The sequence below is a fragment of the Mandrillus leucophaeus genome, unplaced genomic scaffold (assembly GCF_000951045.1).
Source record: "Mandrillus leucophaeus isolate KB7577 unplaced genomic scaffold, Mleu.le_1.0 Scaffold169, whole genome shotgun sequence".
In the NCBI taxonomy this organism is placed as follows: Eukaryota; Metazoa; Chordata; class Mammalia; order Primates; family Cercopithecidae; genus Mandrillus; species Mandrillus leucophaeus.
Genome location: NW_012101687.1, coordinates 4,109,417 through 4,135,321, shown reverse-complemented (window position 1 = coordinate 4,135,321; position 25,905 = coordinate 4,109,417). Strand labels below are relative to the sequence as shown.

At 41.5% G+C, this 25,905-nt stretch overlaps 1 protein-coding gene across 1 annotated transcript in view; it reads left to right on the top strand.

Moving 5' to 3' along the window:
• The first annotated feature begins 324 nt into the window (after window positions 1–324).
• CPM (carboxypeptidase M) overlaps window positions 325–25,905 on the top strand; it is a 110,107-nt gene continuing 84,526 nt past the window's right edge. Inside the window, exon 1 of the mRNA XM_011976602.1 lies at window positions 325–422. The gene's annotated coding sequence lies outside the window, so the exon portion shown is untranslated. The remainder of the gene's footprint in view (window positions 423–25,905) is intronic.

Here is a 25,905-nt window from a genome sequence, read left to right as displayed (position 1 = left end):
TTGTTGTTTAATAGCCATAGAGGTTCAGTTTTGCAAGGTGAGAATGTTCTGGAGATTAGTTATCTAGGGGCCAACGGAAAAGTTCCCCTTTGCCCTGTGAAGTTTCACTGAAAAATCAACTCACAAAAGGCAGACTAATAGGAGAAATAACATACAAATGCATTTAATGTGTACATGGGAACCTTCAGAATCAAGACAGGGGAAAGTGCACATTGTTATGTTTAGGTTCAACAAAGTATGTAGAGCTGTGTAGAAATATGACTGGACAAAAGAGTATGATCTAACTTTAACAGATGGAGTAAGGAAACTCAGCAAGGCCTGTCTGTCTAGATTCTTGACATCCCTGAGCAGCATTTCTTCCTTCTGGGTATGGGACAGGACCCTTTCTGGAATGGAGGTCTTATGACTTACAGTCAAACAAGGTAGGTCTGATCATTTCCTTATGGCCAGTTTTTATACATAATGTAAACCAAAAGTATCTGAGACAGGTCCCAAGCAATGTAGAAAGTTTATTTTGCCAAGGTTAAGGGTACACCCATGACACAGCCTCAAGAGGTCCTGCCTCTGTGCCTAAGGTGATCAGGCCATGACTTTGTTTTACACATTTTAGGGAAACATGAGACATCAATCAATACATGTAAGATGTACATTGGTTTGGTCCAGAAAGGTGGGACAACTGAAAGCGGGGACTTCCAGGTCATAGGGAGATTTAAAGATTTTCTGATTGGCAATTGGTTGAAAGAGTTATTATCAATAGAAAGGAATGTCTGGGTTATGATAAGGGATTGTGGAGATGAAGGTTTTATCATGCAGATTAAGCCTTCAGAGAGAACAGATTGTAAATATTTCTTATCAGACTTAAGAAGTCTGTTCTATCAATAATTCTAAAAGGGAGGAGGGTATAAGGGGGCATGTCTGGCTCCCCCTTCCCATCATGGCCTGAACTTGTTTTTCAGGTTAACTTTGGGATGCTTTTGCCAAGAGGAGGAGTCCTTTCAGATGGTTAGGGTACTTAGAATTTTATTTTTGGTTTACAAGAAAGGTGGATGAAAAGTTTGATAATATTTTTAGGTTTTATAACTGGCTTTGAGGAAAAGGGGTTCTGGTTTCTAGGACCCACCTGGGGAAGAGGGATTCTGGTTTCTATGGCTGCCCTCGGGGGAGAGTGGGACTGAGAGACAGGAGACAAGCAGGAGAAGATCAGAGAAAAGCTTTCGCTTCTCAGGCTGCTTCTGAGGCCTTGATTTTAGGGTATTGTTTTCCACGTCCCAACAGTGACACAACAGCGTGACTGTACTTAAGACTACTGAACTGTAGATTTAAAAATGGTTATGATGGTAAATTTTGTGTTATGTGTATATTGCCACAGTTTTTTAAAACCTATTTTAAAAAGACCACGAAACACTTTAAACATTAAAAATAATCAAATATTTTTTAAATTACTGATTTAAATATACTTATGATGGCTTTTCAACCTACACAGTTGTTGTTGGGTTTTTTGTTGTTGTTTGTTTGTTTGTTTAGTAGAGATGAGATTTCACCCTGTTGGCCAGGCTGGTCTCAAATTCCTGATGTCAAGTGATCCACCTGCCTTGGCCTCCCAAAGTGCTGGGATTATAGGTGTGAGCCACCATGCCTGGCCCATTCAACTTATACAGTTTTTTTTTTTTTTGAGACAGAGTCTTGCTCTGCCATCTCAGCTCACTGCAAGCTCCGCCTCCCGGGTTCACACCATTCTCCTGCCTCAGCCTCCCAAGTAGCTGGGACTACAGGCGCCCGCCACTACGTCCAGCTAAGTGTTTTTTTTTTTTTTTTTTTTTGTATTTTTAGTAGAGAGGGAGTTTCACCATGTTAGCCAGGGTGGTCTCGATCTCCTGACCTCGTGATCTGCCTGTCTCGGCCTCCCAAAGTTTTTTTTTTTAAATAAAAAATACATAAGCCAGGCACAGTGTTGCACACCTGTAGTACTGACAACTCAGAGGTTGTGGTGGGAAGATTCCTTGAGCCCAGAAGTTCAAGATCAACATTGGCAACATGGTGAAACCTCTTCTCTAAAATAAAATATATATAATAAAAAATTTAGGCTGGGCACTGTGTCTTGCATCTGTAATCCCAGCACTTTGGGAGGCCCAAGGAGGGTGGACCACTTGAGCCCAGGAGTTTGAGACCAGCCTGGGCAACATGGCAAAACTCCATCTTTACAAAAAACACAAAATTAGCCAGGCATGGGTGGCACGTGCCTGCAGTCCCAGTTACTTGGGAGGCTAAGGCGGGAGGATTGCTTGAGCTCACTGGAGGTTGCCATGAGCTGAGATCACACCATTGTACTCCAGCCTGGGTGACAGGGCAAGACTCTGTCTCCAAAAAAATGTTTTTTAAGACTACAGGTATTTTCATTATTTTTCTCATGACTCTTCTCATCCTTCTGATATTTGTACCTCAATCCTCAGACCACTGTCCCTGTCTATTCTATCTGGGTAACAACCAGTAAGTGGACATTAACACATTTCCTAGGTTTTTACTGGGGATGACAGTTCCCAATGCTAAGTTGCATAGCCTTTCACCTGCCTGACTGGTATACTAAAAAATCAACTCTCAGTTGTTACAGGCAATCATCAAGATTAATAGAAAATATGTTACTCTTTTCACCTGTTCAGCAGATAGGACAAAGTAGGTGCAGAATGGTTAATTCACCTGAACAAGTCATATCGAAGGTCTCAAATGAGGGATTATACAGGGTCAGCTTTCTGGGCTTGAGACCTGTACGGTCACAAAGGTCGCCACACTTAGAGGAGCCCCATGCTTGTTTAATGTTCTGCTGTTATCATCTTGACATTCTATATACACACACACACACACACACACACACACATATATATATATATATATTTTTTTTTTTTTAGCAAAACACTCCATATTTTCATTTTGCACTGGGCCCTGAGAATTATCTAGCTGGTCCGGGACTTAGGTCACTGATCTCAAAATATGATGTTCTAGGCTCAGCAGTGGGAAGGGTCATACAAGTAAAGAAGCATTATCCCTTTTATCCAAGATTCAGCGTAGCTATTTTATACACAATGGACATACTGATTTTGCTGTAGAGCACTGCAATACTAACACTAGAATCCACCATTTAAAGGGAAGTTAGAGCCCTCAATAGTTACATCCAAGTTTCAGAGAGAAATCCCCACAAAGACAGATATAATTTTCTCATAAATATTTACAAGTTTTAAATAGTTGGATGTTAGTCACCCCATTTATCTTGGTGTTTCCTTGTGAATGAAGCCCATCCAATGTCTACATCGTATTGAGAAAGATCTATGAAGTTAATGCAGAAAGAGGAATCAAGAGTGCCAAAAATAAATGTTTCCATCCTGAGCCAAAGAATGAATCCCTTGTGCATTCATATGTTATAGAAAATGTGATTCCTTTTTTCCAGTTTTACAAGGCCAACACCTATCAGAAACACAAATTCTGACTTTTACTGACTTAGAGTAGGTCTCAAAAGCCATAAAAAGGCCGTTCATGGAAATGAACAAAGAATGTATTTGTATCTTTATCTGAGAAGTCATGCCAGAATCCCTCTGAAATCAGCAGGGTAACATTTGCTTTTACATTTGTATGTTTTAGTGAGTTTTATAAACCCTGAAGCTAACCGACTTTTCTTGTAAAGTAGAGAAGTAAACTGATTTTGGGAGAGATGCCTGGGGATACAGCAGAGCTGAAATGTTTGTGCCTTGTTTATTAAACATGATCATCCTCACCAGAAATTACCATAGCATCAGGTTTCCCAGAAGGTTCTGAGGGCCAGAGTTTGTGCTTCACTCCTTCCTTATTCCTAAGGTGCCTAACGTGACGCTAGCATGTGAGAAGTACCCAGCAAACCCTCTCTTCACCCTCCCCCCAATTTTGGCCTCTCGTGGGAAAACCCCCTCCTTGCCCATGATGTTTCACTCACATCTGTCTCGACTCGGCAATGCCCCCATGCAGCCAACTTTTCATATTCTCTCTTTCACACTTTCATTATAATGTATTTGTCCTTGGTCCCGCTGCCTTTGATTTCTAAGATAAAAATGATTTGAAAACTAACTCAGTCTTATGTTTTGAAGAATTAGTGTATTAACAGCATAGCACAAGACCTCTATTCTCCTTTAGGTAATTTTTTTTTCACAATAACAATGATATTTTAAGACAGTGACCAATGGAATGAATGTAAAAGTTGGAATGTCTTATTAGGCAATGGGGATTTTGAAACACTTCTGCGTCTCATCATTTAGATTGCAGTCTATGGAGAGGACTGGCTCTTTCTAAAACATATTCATTCATTCATCTAATCATCAAACATGTCCTGAAGACTCACTCTGTGCCAGGGACTGCTGTGGGTGCTGGGGTGGAACACTGAACAGGACAACCAGCAGCCTTTTCTCATGGCACTTACATTTGGAGGGTGGTGGTGGCAGGAATATATGAATAAGGAGAAAATATTTAATGATAGTAAATGGTATGATGAAGATAAGACAGAGATGTGCAAGGAAATGACAGCTGGGCTGCAGGAACTGGGGGCTACATCTAAGTGGTCAAAGGTCTCTCAAAGAGGATGGCATTGAAGTTGAAACCTGAATAAGAAGGAACCAGACACGGGACAACTTGGAGAAGAATGTGTCTGGCACAGGGCAGAGCTTGTGCAAAGGCCCTCGGGTGAGAGGCAGATCTGTGTGTTCAGGGCACGTGTGGCTATAATGTAATGTTACCAAGGGAGGAGACGCAGGCGGGGCTAGTTCATGTAGGGTCTCAGGGTCCAGGAAGGAAGAGGCTTTGGGTTTGATTCTGAGTGTGACTAGAAGCCCCTGGAGTGAAAAGGACATGTTCTGATTATGTTTTAAAACACCTCTCTGGCATTTGAGTTATAACTAGACTACAGGTAGCAGAGAGGAAGCAGGGAGGGGATTGGGAGAGAGACGATGGTATCTCAGACCAAGATGGCAGCACTAGAGGAGTCACAAACAGCATTAGGAGATATCTTGGTGATGGAGTTAACAGGACTTCCTGATGTATTGCATTGGCTGGGGTGGGTGGAGAGTCAAAGACTCCTGGGGTTTTGCTTTGAGTAACAGTGTAAGGTGGTTTCATTTCCTGAGACAGAAAAGCCGAGGGTGGAGGGGACTGGGTGGAAGGGGTTTCAGGGGAAAACCAAAAAAGTCATTTAAAAATCCCCTTTTTAAGTCAGGAAACAACAGATGAAGGAGAGGATGTGAAGAAATAGGAAAGCTTTTACACTGTTGGTGGGAGTGTAAATTAGTTCAACCATTGTGAAGGACAGTGTGGCGATTCCTCAGGGACCTAGAACTAGAAATACCATTTGATCCAGCAATCCCATTACTGAGCATAGACCCAAAGGATTATAAATCATGCTACTATAAAGACAAATGCACACGTATATTTATTGTGGCACTATTCACAACAGCAAAGACTTGGAACCAACCCAAATGTTCATCAATGATAGACTGGATAAAGAAAATGTAGCACATATACACCATGGAATACTATACAGCCAGAAAAAAGGATGAGTTCATGCCCTTTGCAGGGACATGGATGAAGCTGGAAACTGTCATTCTCAGCAAACTATCACAAGGACAGAAAACCCAACACCATATGTTCTCACTCATAGGTGGGAACTGAACAACAAGAACACTTGGACACAGGAAGGGGAACATCACACACCGGGGCCTGTCATGGGTGGAGGGCTGGGGGAGGGATAACATTAGGAGAAATACCTAATGTAAATGACGAGTTGATGGGTGGCAGCAAACCAACATAGCACATATATACCTATGTAACAAACCTGCATGTTGTGCACATGTACCCTAGAACTTAAAGTATGATAATAATAATACTCTCCTTTTTAGTACCTAACATCCAGTTAAAAGAGAAGTCATGACTCAATCCTCAAGAAACATGGTTATATGGAGTCATTGCCTTATGTGGGCACAGTATGCATTTAGGAAGGAAGAGACTGTCTTCTGGGAAAGTGTGGAAAATCCAAATTGGACAGAGCTCATTGAAAAACGCAAGATTTCAGTCACCAGAGCTGTATTTCTCAACTGCACTTTGGAAACTTTTGCCAGCACATTCTTAAGACAGGGAGCTTGGAAGGGAATTTGAATCATGGAGATGCTGCTAAAGGAGCAGTGTGGTGCCCCCTTAGCTGAATACAGAATCACCAGAGAGCTGTGTCCATGACCACTTTGGTTTTTATTTTTTATATTTTCTGAGAATCACTTCTTGGTCACAACACATCATAGACACCATTTCTGGAATACAGGTTTGAGGATATCGTGTCAGCAGCTTCAAGAAGAAGAGACCTTCTTGCCAGGACATAAAATGATACTCTCCTCTGGGAACCTGCTTTGAATAGTGGGATTCAAGGACATGAGACCTTCTTGCTGGATTTTTATGACACAATCTCTTCATGATTTTACAAATAAAGGAATAAAATCCAGATAAGATGATGTCTACCCTTCCTCGGGGTGCTCTGCTGATTGTCTGGCGATGGTGTCAGGGCAACCAAAGACAGGATAAAGGCCAAGGAGGGTGTTTGTGCCCTTATGTTTTTAGCACCATTGTTCACAGGACTTGTGAGAGGATTCTGGAACCAATAAAGGGGTAGAAACAGGTACCTGATTCATAGGTGAACTGGAACAAAGAGGAATGTGCCAGACCTGTGTTGAAGCTAAGCCATATTTATTGCAATGTTGAAGATTCTCAGAAATCAAATTTTGTGTCTATCCATAAGTAAAATGGAACTGCCATTAATTGAGCTTTTACAACGTAACATGTGAACGGTGATTTGGTGCTCTGAAAAAACACGGAATGAAGAGTGGGAAGGAAGGTTCTAACCTTTGGCTCCTGATAACTTGTTCTGTGATGTGGAGCAAATCATTAACCTGTCTGTTTTTTACTGGGCAAATGGGGATAATCAAGCACAGGTCCTTCGGCCAATGGGTTGTGATGATTAAACAAGGTAATTTTGTGCAAGAAGTCCAGGTTTGGGAGTCAGACAGACCTAGGTTTGAATCCAAGTGCTGGTGATGGCAGCGGTGGCCTGTCTGGAGTGGCTGCTGCCATGATGCCAGCTGTAGTGGGGGAGGCGTGGCTGGGGCAGCGGGCTCCATGGAGCCAGTGGGAGCCCGGAGCAGGCCCTTCCAAGTGGGAGGGATGGGAGCCCCGCCCTCCTGGGTGCAGCTGCAGCTGCCCAGCCCCGGCTACAGACCCTGGCATCCCTGCACTCTTGGGGCCCAGGAATTCCCCCTGACCCTGCAGGCTCAGAGGTGACTGGTCCCACTGCCTGGCCTCTCCCCACTCCTGGCACCCGTTCCAATTTTAGAGCAAACTGTGGCCAAACCTGGGTGCTGTCATGATTTGGCCAAGTGTACGTGCTCTGAAGCACTGACATGCCAGCACCCTGCCACCTGGGACCCCTCCAGACTTTGGGCACTGACGAGCATTGGAAGCAGGCTAAGAGAGGACTGGGTGTGGGTCTGCAGGAGCCCCTTAGCAGGAACAGCCTGGGCACTGTGGGTGCTGTGGAGGGCAGGTTGATGGTGGCAGGAGGCAGACAGGCTTCTGGGTGGAAAGCGGCAGGTACCCAGTGAAGCCCCACCTCCAAACTAGGAATAGCCTGAAGCCTGGGGTCTGGGCTGTCAGTTCCACACACTGGAGTGAGAACTTATGGTGCTTTTTCTGGGACACTCATGGCCACCCATGGACCACTCCATACACACTTCCTCCCTTCTAAAGCCTGTAAAAACCCCAGACTCAGCCAGACTCAGGCAGACATGGGACGACCTGCCTGAGGATAGGAGATACCTGTTCCAGGTCTCTTCTCAGCTGAGGGTTGCACAGACCTCAGGACAACCTATCTGCAAATGGGAGCTACCCTCTTCGGATCTCCCCAAGAACTGTTCTACCACTCAGTGAAGCTCCTCTCTCCCTTGCTCACCCTCCAATTGTTTGAGTACCTCATTCTTCCTGGATGCAGCACTAGAACTCAGGACCCACCAAGTGGCAGGACTGAAAGAGTTATACCTTTTAGTCAAACAGGGCTGAAACACGCCCCCCCACACACACACTCACCATGTTGTAAGCAACAAGAAGAAGAGAAGAGTTGCTGCCCTTTGGGAAGCGCAGACCTAGGGGTTGCTGAACCCAGGGCTGTGACACCCAGGGTTCTGCGGTTCCTGGCATCTCTAAGCTTCCAGGCACCACTATGTTCCCCTCATCCAGACAGAGGTGCCTGCAGCAGAAGCCATGTGCAGTATATCTGGTCCAGCCACAGCCTCACATGGAGCTAGCATCTGTGCCAGTGCCTGGAGCCACCTGCCCTGCAGTAGCAGCCAGCGTGCCTGGCTGTGTGCAGTGGCTGAACACTGTGCTTGCTTGCCCACACACCCCTTCCTGCTCCACATCTGGCTCATGTTTGGCAGGTGTGGAATCTGGGCCAGTAGCACAAGCTGAGCACAGCCTGTTGGGCTGAGTGAGCAGGAGCCCAGCAGGCCCAAGTAAAACTCAGGCAAAGGTGCCGCCGGCCACAGAGGCTTCCAGCAGGAAAAGTGACACCCCTAAGGATCCTGGGACACTGACACTTACTCGCTTAGTGATTGTGGATATAATTTTAAATCTTTGTGAAGCTCATTTTGAAAAAATTTTAAAACAAAGTACTTAGAATGCTGCCTGGTGCATAGAAGTCCAGTCAGTGGAAGCCATTATTATTATATGAAACATTTCGAAAATGTACTTTTCAACTGTAATGTAATGTGGTATTACTGTTTGAAAATTAGAGGCAGTAGTTTGCATTTCTCATGATCAGAAGCCAAAATATAAACACACACTACCTAAGAAAGCTAAAAAATTGTTTTTTAAAAAATGTTGAGTTTGAGAGGCCTATTAAACATCCAAGTAGAAATGTCAAGTGAGCATTGAGATATGTCAATCTGGGGCACAGAGGAGAGGTCAGGGATGAAAATTTAAATCAGGGGTCACTGGCACATAGATAGGAGTTAAAGCCAAGGGACTGGATGAGATTATCTAAGGAGAGGGGAACACAGAGAAGGCAAGGAGTCAAGAAGGCCCTCACTTGGGGAAGGAGAGAAGTCAGCAAAGGAGCCTGAGAGAGATAAAAATCCAGACTGTGTGTGTCTCAGAAGCCAAGAGAAGGTAGTGCTTCACGGAGAGGGAGTGTAAACTATGTCCAGTACTGGTGAGAGGCTGCCGCAGAGGCAGACAAAATATGTGCTCCTTGGAGGTCTTTGGCAACCTTAAGAGGGCGGTTTCAGAGAGATGGGAACAGAATGAGGGGACTGAAGGAATGTATGTCATACGCTTCCAGGTTGGGCAATACCCCCCAAGTTGTGCTAGACTAGCAGCATACAATGTTCTTTAAAGTTTTAATTTTTTTTCTGAATGATGTGGCACAGAGAAAATACACAACAAAAACATGCCGTGACATTTTTATCACCACCTACATAGCTCATGAATCTTGAAATGTCATGAAAGAGCTCCTAAATTAACCAGCTTGAATAACTTTATGGGGTGGCTCTCCAAGACATCATGAAGGAATAACTAATAAAAGCAATTGTAAAAAAGCCTAACAAAAATAGAAAATCTGGCTGGGAATAACTCACGCCTGATGCATTTCTATGTTGTAATGCTGACAAAGCCACCATAAACACACAACAATGACTTCTGTGGTGAAGGCATTTATATTACAACCCATCCCACAACTAACAAAACATTTCTCTAGAATTGTGACAGACTTTTATTTCACTTGTCACAAAGTGCAACTGGAATCGTATCATGTCCCATTTAATTCAACGAATATTTTTGTTGAGCAGATAGTAAACGGAAGAGGCTGTGCCTGCCACTGAAGGAGACACACAGATGAGTCACAAGTAGCCCTTGACTTCAAAAAGCCAGTGAGAACTCTCTTTGCCTCCAGGCTGCACTACCACCAGGGCAGGGACGGAGGCTGTCTGGATTGCCACTGTTACACAGCACGTGGGCAGAGAAGGCACTCACGGCAATGTTTGTGAATGAATAAATGAATTCAAAACAGAGAATGATAAGTATATCGAGTACATAGTAGGTATTTAATAAATTATGGAACAAACATCTTAGGACATGTCACAAAATAAGGAAAAAATACATACAGGGATATAGGACTGTCAGAAAAGATTACTGAAGAGATTGTGGCTTCTGAAATAGGCCCTGAAAGCAAGATAGAATTGCAACAGAAGAGTCAGGAGGAAATATATTCAATGCACGGAAATAAGAAAGAACTGCTTCTGTAAGATTTTTAACCACAAAAGGAGATCCTTGGGTTCTACCACTCCTGCTTAAAAAAAAAAAAAAAGAAAGAAAGAAAGAAAAGAAAAGAAAAAAAAAGAAAAAGAAAAAAAAACATACCTGCTGAAGGAGGCTCGCCATTACCGAGGCACGTGAAGTGTACTACTTTGAGCTCCTTTCTAATGTTGAGCCAAGTATTCTGTAGGAGCAATGGGTATGAATGTCCCATGCTGGCCCCCACAGTTATAACTTACAGGGAAGGCTATTCTCTACGAGCCAGTACCTGCCTCCCTGGTCTGACATTAACTTCTTGGGAAATAGCGATTTTGGTTAGGTCACCTGTAAATTTTGGATGAAAATATTCTACCATTCAACCTTAGCCAGAATCACACAGATAGGCCAGGGTGTATGTAACACAGGCAACAGAGCTCAAGCCTCGTGTTCTCCAGATCTACGTGTAGGCACAGGGCAGGGATACATGGTTGGCCACAAAGGGTTTCTCTTTCTACTTACTTCTGGGAAGAAACTCAGGCAGGCATCAAAGACATCTGCAGAACTAACCAACAAAATGAAACCTCCATGGAATCATGCCCTGTCCTCCATCTTCCCAACAATCTGGAGAAGGCAGAGACCCTGCGGGAGGCATGAAAAGATTATAAATAGGACATCCTAGGGGAAAGTCTCTATCTCTTCTCTCTTCAGCTGGTGCTGTATCTCAGAAATGTCCCAAATAGGTGCTGGGATGAGGGGAGGGAGGTGGGCAAAGCCAGCTTCATAGGTGTGGGGCCTGCCCGATCACTCAGAGCCCTCTGCTTAGAAGGGCCCCATGCTTTTAGTGCAATGCTGTCACCACTTTGAAATTCTTAATAATTTCATTTTGCACTGGGTCCCACAGATCTTGTAGCCAGTCCTGGAGATGTGGGGCTGGCAAGACCTAGCCTTCAGAGAAAAGAAAGTTCAGACTAGACTCTCACCTGGGCTTTAAATGTCTCTTTCTCTGCCCAAGTACTCTCAATGCCAGAACAAAGTAGCCTCGTACTGGCTAACCTGAGTCTAAGGGAAGAGCAGGGAACAGCTCTCCCCAGCGGAGGCATTTCCTTGAAGGTTCAAATTTATCCTAAGAAAAAACCCAAAACATACTTGCATTCTGTTCTGTGAAATATCTATTAGGTACATTTTTAAAATAAGATAGGCTTTCCCCCCAAAAAGCAATCCTTAAGTGGCATTGATGCTTCAAAAAGATATACCCTTATTATCACTTGGATATGAAGTCCTTCTGGCCTCCAGATAATCTCAAATGCCATAGCACAACATGGCATAGCACAGCATGTCCCGGAGAGGAGAGAGGAAACTCCAATTCAGCAAAAACCCACCCACGGATTGCAGCTTCCTCCCTCCCCTCACATGGTTCCCCATAGCCTTTGCTGGCACATTGTGTAACTCATGGCATCTGGCTCCTTTCTTTCTGCCCTTCCTCCTTTTCCTCTTCTTAGGTAGTCATGTTTACTTGCTAGAATACTGCCCTAAAATAGGCTTACATTTCCATTCCCAGTCCAGGGTGTGCTCACAGCCAGTCTAGGTGGTTCCAAGAGGCCTCTGGGCTCCTGGTTGCTCTGCTCCCTGGGCTCTGCCACCTCCCAGTTTCCATGCCTCCTCCCTGCTCTGGACACATGACCCGCTCACTGGTGGTGGGGGCTGGCACGACCAGCACTTAGCATCTGCAATGTGAACCCTAACGATGATGAGAACCTCCAGGCTCTCCCTTGCCTCTCAGCTTTGCACACACAATAACGTCTTCCTAAAATGACAGAAGACTTCCATCTGTCCCTGGGGCTCAGTGTAGACGCCACTTCCTCTGGGAATCCTTCCTTAATATACTCCTCTCCCCTACTCACCACCAAGATGAAGCTAGTCTTCCCATCCTACTTCTTCTTTTCCTTGTAGGAATACTTACCACACTGTACTTACTACACTCTGGTTAATTTACCTGTATCCCCAGCTAAACCCTAAGCATGATCGGGTCAGGGACATGCTTGCCTTGTTCTCCATCATATTCCCAAAACCTGAGAGCCCCGGAAACGTTGTTGAATGCTGCTAAAGCTTGAGAATTGTTAAGTGATTTTTATTTATTATATCACAACAATCCTAAAAGGAAAGGATTAGTGTTCTCGTTTAACACTTGAGGAAAGTAAGGCTCAGAGAGGTTGAGTGAGTTTCCCAAGATCACACAATTGCCAAGCTGTCAGACTTTAAAGTCCATGTGTTTCATTCCATGTTCCAGAATTCAATCAGAGAAGCAGAACCACTGGGAGTGATATAGACTAAGGGATTTGTTTTAAGGATTAGACCTTATGCAATTGTGGGAGCTCATTAAAACTTCTATGATATGGCTTCTGCACCTGGTGCTTGGGTCTGCAGTCTGCAGGGAAGATAGTTGGCAAGGAAAGATGGACATGAAGTTGGAGAAGGTAAAGACAAACTAGAGCCTGTGGGGATGAACTGGGCCTCTAGACAGACTGGAACCCATGATGGTATCTCCCCACCTCCAGGCCTACCACTTCCACATGAAGATCACTTTGAAGAACAGCGGCACCTTAGTCAGGAGTAAATACATACCTGGCCTGGGGATCGCGGAAGCTGAAGGAGGCAATCTGGCAGGATCTATAAGAGCTGGTGGACCCAGCTGCTGCCCCATGCCTCTCAGGTGAGCCAGCAGAGAAGCAACAATGTGTGTGAGCTACAGTGGCTCTAGTGCCCTGGACTGACCTTCTGAGCATGAAAAGAATAGGCACTTAACTCCTACCTTCCAAATCTTGGACAAAGTTTCTGCTGTGACCCAATCAATCCACAACCATGCAGGGAAAAAAATTCAGGGAAACCCAGTTCCAGTTTAGCTAAATCAACACAATATAAATCTATTTCCCTTTCCCTCCTACTTGCTTTACTGTTACAAACTACAAAACAAGATTTCCATTTCCTGAAATCCAAGATTTATAACACTAATATATAACATAATGTAGTATATTAATTATTTCCTACCTTTTTCAATACCCTGTTGGCGTGCATTGGGCGAATGAAGATATACCTTAATGGTATATCTTCTTGAAGCGTCAATGCTACTTTATATTATTTATTTACCACCTTTCAAAAGCTATCTTTTTCTACACAGCAGTTATTCACCTTCTTTTAGAACATGCACCTTAATTTCCCTCTGAGGAACCAGCCCTGCCTCCACTCTTAGTCAATATGGTTTAGGAGTGGCTGTCTGCCCCCTCACTCCAGGCATGAGCCCGTGAACAAGGCCCAAGCACACTGCATCCTCTGGCCTCAGAGGGTGGCTCAGGCACAGGTGCATAATCTCCATTCACCCAATGCAAGCCAACAAGACCTAGCTGACGCTTTGATTTGACTTCGAGGGAAGCAGACTCTTTCTTCCAGGTCTTGACCTGGAGAGGAGAGGCTGTCTGAGAATGGAGCAAACACAGTGAATGCAATGCCAGGATCTGAAATGAGAGAAACCAGGTCTGGGTGCTATCATTTGAGTTCCTGAACATGCTGTTCTGAAGCCAGCCTCACCTGCAGTTTTCCATTGCTGTGCCTCAGCTGTGTTCACTTACTTGTGCACCACCAGCATGATCCATAGTTCAGCAACCTAATATATCTTCCTTGAACACTTACTGCAAAACCTCCATTGATAATAGCAACATTTACTGAATGCCAGACACATTGTTGAGTGCTTTATGTGGACAATCTCATTTAACCCTCCCAACATCCTTATGAGGTAGGTGCTACCAATTATCCACATTTCTAAAGAAGAAACTGAAGCTTACAGGAGTTAATGCCAGGAAGAGGATGAAGGTGGTAAGTGGTGAATTCCTGATTACAACTTTAAACACCAAACCGCAGTCATGTTGGCACTCAGAATTTGAATCCTTATCTACTGGGCTCCAGAATCTGTACTTTTTAATTTATTTACTTATTTCTGAGACAGGGTTTTGCTCTGTTGCTTAGACTAAAGTGCTGTGGCACAATCACGGCTTACGGCAACCTTGACCTCCTGGGCTCAAGCGATCCTCTTGCCTCAGCCCCCTGAGTAGCTGGGACCACAGGTGTGTGGTCCAACTAATTTTTGTATTGTTTGTAGAGATGAGATTTCACCATGTTAGCTAGGCTGGTCTTGAACTTCTAGACTCAAGTGATCCACCCACCTCAGCCTCCCAAAGTGCTGGGATTACAGGTGTGAGTCCAGAATCTGTACTTCCAACCAAAAAAAAATAGTTTCTAATACATGCAAAATACTTGATAGGCCTGATGGAGGATAAAGGAATAAAGTCTATTTTGTGTCTTCAGGGAGCTTACCATTTAGTGGAGGAAATATGTATTCCCACAGATAACTGTGGGGCACCAAGTTATGAGTACTTTTACCTCCACTCCAATCTGCCACTGGCTACTGAGCAATGGTCCAAGGTTAGAGCATCATATTTAGCCACAGTATACATTGGCATGTTTACTGGGTTGTGTGGCAGCAATAAATGGTCCCTGAAGCAAAAGATGCAGGATTCTAGCAAGACTTTTTACTTCTGGAGCAATTCCAGGCTTCCAAGTCCTTACTGAATTACCCTTCATTGCAATTTATCTTATTACGGAGATGATGAGAGTCTAATCATTGAGACTCTTTATTCCTAACTTTGTAGCTATATGCAGGCAACCAAGCTTCATTCTGACTGGGGGTTACACTAAATTGGATTTTAAAGCCCAGTTCTGCAGTTAAAGAGAGATGATAAATGGAGTACAGGGACCTCCTCCCTACCCTCCCCCCAAAACCCCAAAGCCTTCCCAACTCCCTATATACTCTAAAAGACAGACCCTAGAAACTGAAAAACACATAATCTGATGGGCTGATCAATAACGCATTAGTTTTATTACCTGAATATCTTGGGGTTACTTTTTCATGCCGGTCTTTTATGTCAAAAATTCTCATTTCCCTAATGCCTACCCCCTCAGGCCCTCATCTCTCTTCCATCTTCCTCACGAATGATAATTTAAGGTCATAAAACAGATAGTTTCAATATGAACTTTCAATATAAACTCCAAAAAATAAATTGTTAGCAGTATTTATCTGATCCCCATATTCTAGCTATTACAGTCAGATAATAAAATCCAGGGTGCTCAAGGGAACAGATTAAGGGGACAATTAGAAAACTTAAGTTTCAATGTTGCTGTTGACTCTGGTAAGGCAAAACTAAAATAACTCATCTATAGCCTGAATATCATTCCCAATAGGAGTCAGATAAAAGCCTATCTTGGCAAAGCTGGAGGTCCTTAAGGTTTGGGTCTTGTTTGTTAGACTATTTTGGATCTTGAGAGTTTGCTTTGGGATGGGGAACAGCTATTAGAGCTGTTTGGTGAGTGGGAATGCTAGAAATGGGTTGAAATTATGACATTAGTATAAATTTTTATAAAAATCAAATTTCCAGACTGGGCAACATAGCAAGACCTTGTCTCTACTAAAAACAAACAAACAAACAAAAAAAGCTGGCCATGGTGGCACACACCTGTAGTCCCAGCTACTTTGGGGGCTGAGGCAGTAGGAGCCCTTAAGCCTGGGAAGTCAAGGCTGCAGTCAGCCCTGATTGTGCAACTGCACTCCAGCCTGGGCAACAGAACAAGACCCTGTCAAAAATAATAATAATAATATAGATAAAATAGTCATTATATAAAATTTATTTATTTATTTATTTATTTTGAGACAGAGTCTCACTCTGTTGCCCAGGCTGGAGTGCAATGGCACAATCTTGGCTCACTGCAAACTCTGCCTCCCAGGTTCAAGTGATTCTCCTGCCTCAGCCTCCTGAGTACCTGGGATTACAGGTGCATGCCACCACGCCTGGCTATTTTTCATATTTTTAGTAGAGTGCAGTTTTGCCATGTTGGCTAGACTGGTCTTGAACTCCTGACCTCAGGTGATGTATGCATCTTGGCCTCCCAAAGTGGTGGGATTACAAGCATGAGCCATTGCACCCAGCCTCAAAATTATTTCTAATGTGTACAAAGATATATGATAAAAACTACATTAATATGTAAAGTAAAACATACTATTTCCTCTGCCTGGATTTTCTATTTCTTCATCCTTAAAGTTTCAGCTGAAACAAATCCATCTTCTGGAAGCTTTTTTGACCTCCACTTAACCCCATTTCAACTCAATGAGCACCTTCTGTGCACTTGGATGCAGGTTTCTGATGACTTTGGAGGTTGTGCCACCGGAATAGAGGGAAAAACTGCTAGCACTTTCATGGAGAGCTTATGTGTTCAAGAATATTGAGCAGAACAGGAGTTACTTTCATGGACTGAGCAAATAGAAGACCAAAATAATATTTTTATGATTTTTTGCTTAAAACATTGCTTATTCTTTGTGTTTTTCAGAGTCAAGAAAACTTTTTTATTTGGAGCTATTTATAGCTTTTAACAACTGAGTAAAATATACTCCAGTGAGCACAATTTGGAGCATATTTCTTTCTCTCTACCTTATTTCTCTATAATTTGGAAACTGTAAGTGTACTTAATTTATGGTAACATAGCTATTTGCATACGTTCAGTAAGCATCTGTTTTCTTTTGTAACAGGACACTATTAGAGACACTAGTTATTTTTCCAAGGCTTTGACCGGAATGACATGTTTTCAGACTTTTCAGACTGCTTTGAGGAATTGAGGTTGAGCTCTAGAGCCGATAAAAACCCCTTGGAAAAACTGGCCACCTTGTTTTTACAAGGTTCCTAACCTGTGGTAAGTAAAAATGTCCCTTTCTGATAGGCCTAGGAATCCCAAGTTATTTCGGTACCTCTAGAAAAGAGGAATTCATTCAAGTCGTACAGGTATCTGCAGGCACAATGAAATCTTTGGCTGGGCTCGAGATGATTTTAAAAGGTCTAATCTGAGATTCCTTATGAAAAAAAAGATCCAGCAAAGCCAATTTTTTAAAAAGATCTATATAACAAATAGTTATTCATGCTATGTTTTATGCAAACAATTAGGCCTAGTATAAATAAGACTAAAGCTTATTTTGCAAATAAATTGGTCCCGCTATGATTTGTCTTTGGTAAAAATAGAAAACTGGAGAGAGAAAAATTATGTCTCAAAAAAAACCTATAGCATGCCTGTTATTAGATTCTAACCTTGGCTGGGCACAGTGGCTCACACCTGTAATCCCAACATTTTGAGAGGCCAAGGCAGGAGGATGAATCACTTGAGCCCAGAAGTTCGAGACCAGCCTAGGCAACATAGGGAGACCCCATCTCTACAAAAATTTATTTAAAAATTAGCTGGGTGTGGTGGTACACACCTGTAGTCTCAGCTACTTAGGAGGCTGAGGTGGCAGGTTCACTTGAGCCCCAGAGGTCAAGGCTTCAGTGAGCTCTGATCATGTCACTGCACTCCAGCCTGGGCAACAGAGTGAGACCCTGCCTAAAAAAAAGAAAAGAAAAGAAAAATTCTAGCCTTGTCCATTGTTTTTGAGCCTATACTAATGACTCATATCTGATTGGTTCTTGGGGATATTCACCTGAATCCCTCAAGGCTTCAGCTCAGTTCTGCAAGGACTCCTGAAGCTAAGACTTTCACACCTTACGTTAGGTCTCTTGTAGTTTACTGTTCTCTTAAGTGCTATACTAACGATGTGGATAAGAATACTAATGTTACACCATGGAATACTATGCAGCCATAAAAAAGGATGAGTTCATGTCCTTTGTAGGGACATGGATGAAGCTGGAAACCATCATTCTCAGCAAACTATCGTGAGGACAGAAAACCAAACACTGCATGTTCTCACTCACAGGTGGGAATTGAACAATGAGAACACTTGGACACAGGAAGGGGAACATCACACAAATGGGGCCTGTCATGGGGCGAGGGTGTGGTGGGGAGGGATAGCGTTAGGAGATATACCTAATGTAAATGACGAGTTAACAGGTGCTGCACACCAACATGGCACATGTATACATATGTAACAAACCTGCATGTTGTGCACATGTACCCCAGAACTCAAAGTATAATAATAAAAATAAAATAAAAAAATAAAGTGTTATCAGTTTAAACGAATATTAATTTTAAAAAGAATACTAATGTTTTTATTATACCAACACTGGGGACCCAACAAGGCACCTGGGAATATATACAGAAAACTGCAAAATGGTTTCACTCCTCTTCCCCTGGGGGCAACCCTTGCCCCAACTATACCCCTGTCAACAGGAAGAAGTTAGAGCCGCTGTCAGCCTTTTCCCACCTCCCCAGCTCACACCTCAGGACTGAGGTGTGCTGAAGCACAAGGGAGGGAACTGAAACCGTCTTTGCAAAGATTATGACAGCAAGAAAAGTCTAACATGACTGACTCCATCTTGCTTCCAGTCTCACAGGCTGCTGTCCTTGTCATTCCTGGGGGCAGACCGAGCTAACCATCAGAGGGATTTAGTTTATAGTTTCACCTGGAAGCAAGGATGATAATAGTCCCTCCCTAAAACTAATCTCCTCTTTGCCCAGAGAGTGAAAACTAATGAAAGGCCACAAGATTAGGGTTATTGGAGGGGCCTGAATTCTGCTAAAATATAGGTATAATTTCATAATCCCTTACTGCTCAGGAGTCATGTGGCCAAAGGTCACAAGATTTGTGACTTTCCCAATTGCTCCTATAGATAACATTACTATTGTAGAGCTTAAGATTGGTCTTTTGAGATGTTTTTCAGGTTTCTGTATTCTGGCCATCAACTGATCCTACCTGGACTCATGACTCAGGACTCAACTGGTCCTGTGGCCGCCACCCAGAGGCAGACTCAGCTCTTGAGGACAGTTTTCCACACCCCTGTGATTTCTTTCCCAACTAATCAGCAGTACCCATTACCTAGCCCCTTGCCCACCAAACTATCTTTAAAAATCCTAACCTCTGAGTTCTCAGAAAGACTGATTTGAGTGGTAACTCCAGTCTTTCTGCTCTGCTGCCTTGTCATTTCTTTACTGCAATTAAAAAAAAAAGAAAAAAAGAAAAAACAAGATGAAGGAGTCAGGCATGGTGGTGTCTCATGCCTATCATGCCTGTATTTTGGGAGGCTGAGCTGGGAGGATGACTTGAAGCCAAGAGTTTGAGACCATCCTGCACAACAAAGTGAGGCCTCATATCTACAAAAAATAAATTAGCTGGGTGTTGTGGCATGTGTCTGTAGTCCCAACTGCTTGGAAGGCTGAGATGGGAGGACTGCTTGAGCCCAGAAGTTCAATGCTTCAGTGAGCTATGATTATACCACTGCACTCCAGCCTGGGCAACAGAGCAAGAACCTGTCTCTAAAAAGAAAAAAAAGTAAGCACGTTCTGATAGTATGTCTCATAATATCCTGTAATTTTCTTTTTGTAATATGCATCAAAATGGTAACTGAGTGACTGCTTATCTCTGTATCATCTTTCCCAATACAATATGAACTCTATCAAAGTGAGGACTATATTTCTCTTTTACACCATGGTATTCACAGTGCTTAGCATATTATTAGATGTTCATTAAATAATTGTTAACAGAAAGAATGAATGAACCAGTTAATCATGAGTCATGAGGAGACAAAAGAATTTGTTTGGCTATTGTCTGAGTATATTTATCATTTAACTTTCCAGAGGTCATTGTTGAATAGATATGATACATGCTGTTTTCAAAAGGGTCATTGAAAAGTAAATGATTAGATGAACTTACAAATTATTAACTATCTTCAAACAGTCTCTTTGTCACTCTGCTATATATAAATTTTTCCCTTCTTCCCACACTCCCCGCCCTTTCTTTCTGCTACAGGTGCAGAGTATTAACAAAGATGACAAATTCTTTCTCAAATATACAGTTTTTTTAATCTAAAAATAGTTTTCTCGACATTTGAAACAAAGCTAGAAAAGAAATAAATTTCAGTAAGTATATTGTTTCCTAAAGAGACAAGAGTATGACTTTCATCTGTTGTTATGTCAGATTGTTTGATATCACAAAATCCAGATTAAATGCAGCTAAATCGGACTGCCTTTGCTTTGGAAATCGGCCTTATTAGAGCCAAGAAGTTTTCTTGCAAATCTATAATATAAACAAAGTATAGTAGGAGAAGTTAGCATTACTTTTGCACTCAAAGATCATGAGTTTAAGAGAAAAAGTCACTGTTGTAACAATTGCTTTGTAATTGTAAATTATCACAAATTTATCATTGATAAAGATCTATTCTACTATTGGAAATATGTTGGAAGGAGCTGTGATGTGGAAATAAATAAGATAAATGTAAACATATACTATCTGTTGTTCCCTTTCTATCTTGTTCATCTTCACTAGATGGTAATAGTAATAAAAATGAATTCTGCTTGGGACTTATAAAGCATTTATAACATGCCAGGCACTGTTTGTTCTAAACTCATTGTCTATGTTAACTCATTTAATATATGCACTGTAAAGTCACTATAATCCTCTAAGATCAATACCATGAGTTAGCCCATTTTACAGAGAAGGACATGAATGCACCAAGAGGTGCAGTGGCTTGCTCAGGGCACACAGTAAGTGACAGAGCTGGGGTTTAAAGTAAGATGGTGTGGTTCTACAGACCTTGCTTTTAATAATTTACTATTTCAGTTATTACATATAATCTATTGACGCTCTATTCTTCCTAGAATAACACTTATAAATCAGGAAGCATGCACTGAGCACTGACCTAGATGCCATGGGGGAAACAAAAAATTGTACCATTTGATGCTTCACTCACTCTGTTTGGGGTATCTTCCTGAACTGAAATTAATTTCAAATGTTTAGATTTTTCCTGACATTGTTTCTCAGCTGATGTGTTAGAACATACTGGAGTGTCAAACTTTGATCTGATTACACTTTAATTTTGCTTCACCAACAGTAGATGGAATGTGAAGCTAAGAAGGTCATTTTATGCAGTACAGAATGTGGTACAAACCACTAAGGGATAAGACACAAGAGGCAGGAAGTAATATTATGCCAGCACCTCAAGAAAGATCATAGGTTTCTTTGAACATATGAAATTCTTTAGTGGAGATTTTTGGCTCTTGTAGAATGTAAGCTACCCAAGGGCAGAGATTTGTTCTGTCTTGTTTACAGTTGTATTCCCTAGGAGCTACTGCAGTGCCTGACACAGAGTAAACAATAAGTAATTGATAAGGAAATGAATGAATAATTAAAAATCAGAGAGTGGGGCAAAGCAGAAATAGGTTTACTCTCACAGTGACATAGTGCCAACGAGGGACAATAGTGTAATAATGGTGCATGATTTTGTAGTCGCTGCTGTGTATTTTTATATTCTGCCTAAAGTGTGCTTTTTGATTATTTAGAAAGCATTTTTTCAATTCTTTTCTTTCTTTGTGCCATGAAAAATTCTAGGATTCAGAAATTTATCATGAACACAAGTGTGTATACAAATCCTTTCTAAATCTCTCAAAGGAAAGCTAATGTATTTACAGTTGCACATCCAAAATAAAAGAACTGCTCTGTTTGGTTTTTGATAGACAACTTGCACAACAAACAGAAAACACAGTCACAATTTCTAGAGAAATGCTTATTAAAAAGACATACAGTTCTAAAAAACAAAGTCTACTAATAAAAAAATAAAGGAACAGTTTTTAAAAGATGCACAGCCCAGACTACAGAGTCCTTGTTTTAAACAGAGAGTGTTTGAGTTGAGATATATTCTTTAAATCTCTGAGTCCCACTGTTTAGACATCACCCTATGGTAGTTTAGGGAAAGGATTGTCTTGGACCTTAACAAAAACCATCTAGCTTTTCACTAACAATTTTCTTATCTCTAGCTATAAATAGCAATCTTTCATTCTGAAGAATTGCAAGGTCACTTTCTTTTTTTATTTTTATCAAAAACAAGCAAATCCAGTTTTGCTGGGGGTACTGATCTGAGTTGGGGGAGCTAGTTTGAAGGAGGTAGGTTTAGTACTGGGGGAGGTACCAGGAGATCCCAGCTTAAGATAAATACCTAAACTCCCTCAGATACATGAGAAGCAGCATACAATAGAAAGAATCATTGAGCAGCATTAGTATAAGGCATTATATTCTACATGTGAAATTTCAAGAAAATGTGTCTTTAAGGCCGAGGCAGGCAGATCACTTGAGGCCAGGAGTTTGAGACCAGCCTGGGCAACATGGTGAGACCCCGTATCTACAAAAAATAGCCATGTGTGGTGGTATACACCTGCAGTCCCAGCTACCCGGGAGGCTCAGGTGGGAGGATTACTTAAGCCTGGGAGGTTAAGGCTACAGTGAGCTGTGATCACACCACTGCACTCCAGCCTGGGCAACAGAGCCAAACCCTGTCTCAAAAAAAAAAAAAAAATCAGCAATACCTGGTACAAAATGTAGTAAGTGTAAGCTATTGTTATTGACAGTTGTAACAGCAGAATAAACAGAGGAATAGGTGCTGTTTAAATGTTTGATGAATTGATGAGTTGGTGTGGAGTTAAAATAATAATAGGTGACATTTATATTTTACTTTATGAGGTACTGTTCTAAGCACTGTTGCATATATTATTTCATTTAATAACTCTATGAGGTAAATACTATGATTTTCCCAATTTTATAGACAAGATTTTATAGATGAGAAAACAGGCTGAGGGGAGTTAAGTGATTTGCTCTAGTTTAGATAGTCATGGAATTGGGATTTGAACTTTGTTTACCTGTACCCACATAGTAAGTACTCATTATATAGGCATTTGCTAGGAGATGGATCCTTAGTAGGAAATTTTTTTTTTTTTTTTTTTTTTTTTTAGCAAATGCCCTTTCCCCTTACTTGTTCTTAATGCACCTCCTTGAGGTTCAGATTTTCTTGACATTAGAGTAGTAACATCTATTAAGGTTTACACTTGGCTAAGAAGAGTTAGAAGACCACCTGACTGTTTTCAATAAGCTTTACTTTCTTCTAAAATCTAAGCCAATGTGTTTTTGACACTGAAATGCAACAGTCAAGTAAAGTTATCACTTCACCCACAAAGTCCCTGAAACAGGAAACACAGCATTCAGCAACATTTTTCTAAACGTGGACTTAAGAAATGTGTGGACTTAAGAAAACAACTACCAACTACTAAAAACAGTAATTAAACTACCTTAATAACTATTAAAACTCTCTCATACATATACACACACTCATGCAAACATATGTTAGCAACAACAACAAAACAGCAACAAAAAGCTGTAGGAAAGCACAAATAAACAGAAAGACATGCCATGTTCATGGATTAAAAGATTTAATATTGTTAAAAGTGCCATACTAGCCAAAATAAACATATTTAATGCAATCCCTCTCAAAATCCCAATGGTATTCCTTTGCAGAAACAGAAAAAGAAATTCTAAACTTCAAATGGAATCTCAAAGGACCCAAAGTAACCAAAGTAATCTTGAGAAAGAAAAACAAAGCTGGAGGCATCAGACTTTCTGACTTCAAAACATATTACAAAGCTACAAAAATCAAAACAGCCTCAGCTGGGTGCAGTGGCTCACACCTGTAATCCCAGCACTTTGGAAGGCCAAGGTGGGTGGATCACCTGAGGTCAGGATTTCTCGATCAGCCTGACCTATATGGTGAAACCCCATCTGTACTAAAAATACAAAAATTAGCTGGGCATAGTGGCATGCACCTATAGTCCCACCTACTTGGGAGGCTGTGACAGGAGACTTGCTTAAACCCTCCCAGCTACTTGGAAGGCTGTAACAGGAAACCAACTTAAACCTGGGAGGCAGAGGTTGCAGTGAGCCGAGATCACGCCACTGCACTCCAGCCTGGGCAACAGAGCAAGGCTACATCTCAAAAAATAAATAAAATAAATAAATAAACAAATAATACAAAAAGTAAAAAATAAAACCAGCCTCCCTGTCCCCTGTATCAGTACTAGATGCCAGTAGCACACACCCCTAGTCATGGCAATCAAAAATGTCTCAAGATAGTGCCAAATGTCTTCTGAGGGCAATACTGCCCCCCCGTTAGGAGCCACTGATCTAACCAATCTGCTATTGTTTGACACTTAGGTTGTATCTACTTTGTCACAATTTAAAGCAGCAGCACCTATGAAGCTCCCAACATATACATATATATATATATATATATACTCAGCACATCTTCAAATTACTTCTGTAGCACAAAAATAGACAAATTGACCAATGGAACAGAAATAAGCCAGTCACAAAAAGACAAATATTGCATGATTCCACTTACATTAGGAATCTAAACTAGTCAGACTCTTAGAAAGAATGGTGGTAGCCAGGAGCAGGAGAGACAGGGAAAAGGTGAGTTGTTGTTCAATGGGTATAGAGTTTCAGTTTTGCAAGGTTTGAAAAAGTTCTAGAGCTCTATTGCACAACAGTGTGCATAGAGTTAACACACTGCACTGCACACTTAGAAACAGTTAAGATGGTAATTTTATATGTTTTATGCCACAATAATTTTAAAAATATAGAAAAGACATGATCTCAGAACTTTTATAATAAAGAACAAATTGCAACCCAATTCCAACATGTTAAGGTGTTCTCTTCTTGTTTCAATGAGAGCTGCTAAAAGTCTCAGTGTCTCATCTAAGCAAGAGGAACCTCACAGTGCCAAATCCCCCAGCCCTTCTCATTTGGATGATGGTTCTACTCAAACATTTGGAGACCAAAGCCCGAGTTGGTAATAAGAAGGATGTGTTGCTTGGCCTGGTGTTCTGGGCATATATATTTCAGGAGAACCTTTGGTAGGTAGGGATTAAGGATTGGAATCATAGGTCCTAACAGAACAATGTCTTCACACAATTAACACATAGTTCACACACTAGATGAAAATAAATTCCAAGTGGATTAAAAATACAAATCTGGGGGAGGGAGAGAGGGATGAACAGGAAGAGCACAGGGGATCATTAGGGCCATGAAATTATTCTGTATGATACTGCAATGTTGGCTACATGCCTTTTTACATTAGTCAAAACTCATAGCATATGCAACGTAAACTATAGATTTAGTTAATAATAATGTATCAATATTGGCTCATCAATTTTAACAGATGTGACACACTAACGCAAGATATTAATAATAGGGGAAACTGTGTTTGTGGGTAAGGCAGGAAAAGGGCATATGGGAACCCTATACTTTCTGTTCAATTTTTCTGCAAATCTCAAACTGCTCTAAAAAAATTTAATTTTAAAAAATGAGATGAAAGAAGAAAAAGTAAATGAAAAAATAAAACTACCAGAGAAATAAAAATAGAAGAAAATATAAATTATTTTATAATTTAAGAATAAACTTTGTAAGAATATGTCAAAAACTATGAATCCAGAAGGAAAAGACTAATACACAACCAGAAAAATGAGCAAAAGCTATTAATAGACTATTTTTTTTAAAGAAGAACAATAAATGTTCAATAAGACTATGAGAGACTGGGCGCAGTGGCTCACTCCTGTAATCCCAGCACTTTGGGAAGCCGAGGCGGGCGGATCACGAGGTCAGGAGATCGAGAGCATCCTGGCTAACACGGTGAAACCCTGATTCCACTAAAAAAAAATACAAAAAAAATTAGC